Below are 6,000 nucleotides of genomic sequence, written 5' to 3'. Positions count from 1 at the left end.
CATGGACCAGTGGGTCCAGTTGATCATAGCTCAAGGTTACCATCTAAACTTCCTCTCCATCCTGCCGGACTCTCCACCTTGGCCGGGGTGAACTTCGTCTGACCACTCTCATCATCTGCAGCAGGAAATAACTTCCCTCCTACTAGCCAATGCCATAGAACCAGCTCCTCTTTCCCAAAGGGAACAGGGCTTCTATTCCTGATACTTTTTAATCCCAAAAAAGACGGGAGGCATTCGTCCCATATTAGACCTTCGTGCCCTAAACAAACATCTTCGGAAAGAGAAGTTTTGGATGATAACCTTAGGCTCCAACAAGGGGATTGGCTTTGCTCTCTGGACCTCAAAGACGCTTACATGACCATAGCAATTACCCTGTCTCACAGAAAGTACCTCCGGTTTCTTGTCGGAAGCCAGCATTTCCAATACCATGTACTTCCATTTGGTCTAGCCTCAGTCCCTCATGTCTTCACTAAATGCCTGGTAGTAGTAGCCGCACACTTAAGAAAACTAGGCACTCACATCTATCCATATCTAGATGATTAATTGCTGAGTGCTCAGTCGCCAGAGGGGGTTCTTCACACCCTCCATATTATGCTGTGGCTTCTACCATCCTTGGGATTTCTCATCAATCATCAGAAGTCTCATCTGATTCCATCTCAAATCCTCTCCTTTATCTGAGCGGATCTCGACACAATCCAAGCAAAAGCTTTTCTGCCCAGGGACCGAGCTCATGCGCTGGCAGTACGGGTGCACACTATACAGTCTCGCTGAACCATGACAGCTCGTCATGTCCTAGTCTTGCTGGGACATATGGAATCCTCAGTCCATGTTACCCCAATGGCTCGCCTTGCTATGAGATTAATGCAGTGGACATTAAAGTCCCAGTGGTCAAATGCACATCATTCAATGTCCAACACTGTCCATGTCACCAGGCAGCTTCACCTCTCACTGGAGTGGTGTATCCAGGAGTCACACCTGCTCATAGGGCTACCGTTTCAAGCTCCAGAACCTCAAATCATCTTAATGACCAATGTTTCCACTCTAGGTTGGGGAGCACATATCAACCACCTGCAGACTTAGGGAACCTGGTTGGCAGAGGAATCACAACATCAAATAAATTTTCTGGAGCTCCAAGCTATCAGATATGCTCTAGATGCTTTCAAGGATTGCTTGTCCAACAAAATAATCCTAATCCAGACGGACAACCAGGTAGTGATGTGGTACATCAACAAGCAGGGGGGAACCGGGTCCTACCTCCTATGTCAGGAAGTAGCACAATTTGGGCATTAGCTCTCTCTCACGGCATACTACTGAGAGCAACCTACTTGGTGGATGCGGACAAACTCAGTCGTTTGTTTCAGCCTCAGGAGTGGTCCCTCAACCCTGCAGTAGTGGACTGGATATTTCAACCCGCTACTGCAGGGTTGAGCATTGACCTCTTTGTGTCGGTTCACAATTGCAAAGTGGAGAATTTCTGCTCTCTACATCGCAGTCACAGAACTCCACCAAGGGATGCTTTCGCCCGCTCCTGGGCGACAGGCCTTCTATATGCCTACCCACCACTTCCTTTCATCAGCAAGAATCTCGTGAAGCTAAGCAGAGACAGGGGTCTAATGATTCTAATAGCCCCCTACTGGCTGCGTCAGGTATGGTTTCCCATCCTTCGCGACCTGTCAGTGCGTCCACAAATTTGATTAGACATGGAACCGTCCCTGATATCTCAGAAAGATGGACAATTGTGCCATCCCAACCTTCAGACCTTGTCTCTGAGGGCTTGGATGTTGAAAGGCTAATCTTGCAGCCTCTCAATCTATCAGACTCTATATCCCAGGTCCTGATAGCTTCACGAAAACCTTCTACTAGAAAATCTTACCATTCTAAATGGAAAATATTTTCAATGTGGTGCTCTTCAAAGGACTTAGACCCTTTTAACTGCCCCACAACTCAGTTTTTAGACTACCTCTGGCATCTGTCGGAGTCAGGTTTACAAACTTCCTCCATTAGAGTACATGTCAGTGCAGTGGCCACCTACCATCAAGGTACAGAGGAAGTCTCCATTTCCACCAACCCTTAGTAGTACGCTTTATGAAGGGCTTGCTTCACCTCAAGCCCATTCTCCGTTAACTGGCCCCGGCTTGGGACATTAATGTGGTTTTAGTGAGACTCATGAAACCTCCGTTTGAGCCTGTGCACTCCTACGAGTTATGACATCTTACTTGGAGAGTACTCTTCCTTTTAGCTTTGACGTCTGCCCGCAGGATCAGTGAGCTACAGGCGCTGGTAACATACCCTCCTTATACAAAGTTTTTTCATAATCAGGTGGTCCTCCGCACTCATCCTAAATTTCTGCCAAAAGTAGTCTCTAAATTCCATTTAAATCAATCTATAGTTTTGCCAACTTTCTTTCCAAAACCCCACTCATATCCAGGTGAGCGGGCTCTGTATTCCTTGGACTGCAAATGTGCACTAGCCTTTTATTTGGAATGCACTGCAGGCCATAGGAAGTCCACCCAGATATTTGTTTCTTTCAGTGACATTAAACTGGGTATCCTGGTGGGAAAGCAGACTCTGTCCTCCTGTTTGGTGGAATGTATTTCCTTCTGCTACCAACAAGCAGGCCTTCCGCTTCAGGAACGCGTTAAAGCGCACTCCATTAGAGCAATAGCAACGTCGGTAGCACGCTTTCGGTCTGTACCTCTTGTTGATATCTGTAGAGCTGCTACTTGGAGTTCTCTCAATACTTTTGCAGCCCACTATTGCCTGTACAAACCTTGGGCACAAGATTCTCTTTTTGGACAGCCAGTTCTGCACAATTTGTTCTCAGCGTAATACCCACCTCCTACCATGGCCCACTTGGAATTTCAGGCTGCCCGTTCTCCAAAAATTGCCCCTGATGTTGTGCCTGTTGCATGTCTTTGGGTATTTTTGGTACATGCACGGGCATCCTCAGCTCGTTGTTCACCCACGTGTGAGGACTACCATCCTGCTTGTCCTGTAAGAAAGCAGAGTTGCTTACCTGTAACAGGTGTACTCACAGGACAGCAGGATGTTAGTCCTCATGAAACTCGCCGCAACCCCGCGGAATTGGGTACGCTTGCGATTTCTTGTTTTATTTTTCGCACACTTTTTTACTATAAATGAGACTGAAGGGAGACCCCTGCTGGATGCAGGGTTAGTACCATGCTGGGCATACCCAGTAGGTGCCAGTCAAAGCTCTAGAAACTTTGACAAAAGTATTCCATGATTGGGCTCCATCCTGATGATGTCACCCATATGTGAGGACTAACATCCTGCTGTCCTGTGAGAACACCTGTTACAGGTAAGCAACTCTGCTTTATAAATACATCAAAATTGATCATTAAAGTACTGTCATTAGGGAGCCCACATAGCAGTAAAGTCTGTGTGTACTTTGCACACAGGAAAGATAACTGTCAAAACTGCTTGCATGTGCCCATAAACATGGATGTATGGGCACATGCAAATTTTATAACGTGTATGAAAATGAAATGCAAAGGTTGTAAAATATAAATATATATGCACCATATATGCATGTGTATGTAGAAACCGTGAACCATGCAAGTTTGGACTTATCCAGATAAGTTCCATTTTATGCGGCTAAGGAGGGCAGGTAGCCGGATAAGTCAGAAAAGCTCTACTTGTCCATCTAATTATCACTTTTCCAACTTATCCAGAGATGTAAGATAGCCGGTGCTAGTTAACTCTAAATCAAAAGTGTTTTTACCTGGATAAGTTCAAATTTGGCCATCTAAGTAGCAGCAAAGGGGCTACTTAACCGAATAAGTCAGAATTTAGCCAGATAAGTGTGCGCAAATGATATACCTGCAAATTTGTACTTTGAATTCTAAGGGCATATGCAAATTGATTTTACTCGCATAATGTAGATACATTTACTTCCTGTAAGTCAGCTTTTACATGCCTAAGTCAGGGGTTTTGTAACACGCATGTGCCAATGAAATTACCAGCTTTACCAATTAGTCTACCAGCTCACCCAGCAAATCTGCAACTTGTGAAGACCCTCCTGGCTCTTCAGCCTGAAGTCCCCCACAATTTCACCCACAACCCCTCAACATCCAGTCATTTTTTTCACTTTTGACATTTTTAAGATTGCTTCCAGCAGATAATGAGCAGAAGTAAATATACGCAAGTAAAAATGTACGTGCGTCACTTTGTTATGTTGTTAAATAACAATATCAGTATGTAAATGTGGGCCCCTCCCTGGAATGCCCCTGGCCTGCCCTTTTTTAAAAGCACAAGTTTACTCATGGTCTCTGATATGCATGCGCATGTTGCAGGTTTTAAAATTAGCATATTCTCATGTACATGCTATTTTATGTGCGTATGTGCTGTTTTTGTATGCACACATCTTTTGAAAGTTCACCTCAGAGGTTTTACTGAGTATTTCAACGTGAACGGATGTGCATAAGCTAGCTTTAAATATTCCCAGGCAGTTGGTTGCATTGGTTCGAAATTATGTCATGTATGGTTGTACCTCCTCTTTGAAAGGTGTCACATGCAAGAATTAACTTGTGCACAATACTTCTTAAAATTGAAAACTATGTACACAGATTCCCACTCTTCCCCATCCCCCTTCCGGAACACCTTTCTGCAGTGTGCATAAAAGTATGCATGAATCAGGTGACATGTGCATAAAACCCCTAAAAGGACAATCATAATTATACAATCCCAATAAAATCACACGTTCCCTCTGCTTCATACCTCTATTAATTAGCTGCAGTAGTATTACTAGAATTATCATTATTATTGCTACTGTTATTAAAATAATAAAAGTCAATGTGGATTTCAGGACAAGAGTGGAGCTGGTCTTCTGCCTAAACAGTCCCCTCCCCCACTGGCTGAGCACTTGGGTTCTGGGGAACAGAAAGATTTTCCTCTTGGCAAACATCACAGCTGAATACAAGTACTGGCTGGGAGCTGGATCCAGGACAAAGGCAAGGCCTGGGAAATAGACAAGGGACTGAGCTGGACTGGGCAGGGCAAAGAGCAAACAAGGGCAGGACTGGTCAAGAACAGGACTGAGCAAGGACAGGACTAGACAAGGACTAGCCAACAGACATGACTAGACAAGCAATATGAAACAAGAAAGCCTAAACAGGGCACAAGGCTATATAGAAAAGACCAAAAGGGCACAAAGCATGGCAGGGAGGACTGAGAGGATGTAGAGCTAAGCCAGAAGGCCTAGAAGGGCCCAGAACAAGACAGAAGGCCACAAAGCAAGGTAAGAGGCCAAGTGAAGCCGCAAGGCAAGGCAGAAGACCTGGGAAGGCCAGAAATCAAGAAAGGAGGCCTGGATAACCCACAAGCCAGGAGGCCTGGATAGGCCACAAGGCAAGGCAGGAGGACTGAGTAGGCTGCAAGGCAAGGTAGAATACTGAGAAGGAGGTGACCAGGTGAAGGAGCTGAGGTGACTCAATGAAGAGGCCTGAGAGACTGGACAGGCTGAGTTAAGTAGGGCAGAGCCATCAGGTGATCAGTGAGAATGTAGTTTGTGTTTCTGAGAGCAGAGTTTGCTGAGGACCCCTGGTGGAGGGAAGGCTACACAGGAGGCTGATCCGTGGCATTGGGAGGCTGCATAGCAGGTAAGACTGTGACACATTAATTGATTAACGCTGTAAAGAAGTTATATACAAAAAACTATCAAATGGGTAGGTGGATGGGTGAAGGGTTGGGTGAGAGGAGCACAGTAGAAGCAGACTTCCTGCTCCAAGCATAGAGATCAAGCCCCTAAAAGTGCAGATATTTGGAGCCAGCTATTAAAAAAAAATTAGTAAATTCTACCAGTTCCTCAGCTTTTTTTCTCTATATGTATCACCTTGCACAATTCACAAGTTGAAGATGATACATATAGTGAAAACTTTCATGCAATAGTTACTCAATGTTAGCCTCCATATTAGGAGTTGCCATCCAGGAAAAAGATCTAGGTGTCATAGTGGATAATGCATTGAAATTGTTGGCTCAGTG

The sequence above is a fragment of the Rhinatrema bivittatum genome, chromosome 16, assembly GCF_901001135.1.
Source record: "Rhinatrema bivittatum chromosome 16, aRhiBiv1.1, whole genome shotgun sequence".
Classification (NCBI taxonomy): Eukaryota; Metazoa; Chordata; class Amphibia; order Gymnophiona; family Rhinatrematidae; genus Rhinatrema; species Rhinatrema bivittatum.
This window is presented reverse-complemented; position numbering follows the sequence as displayed.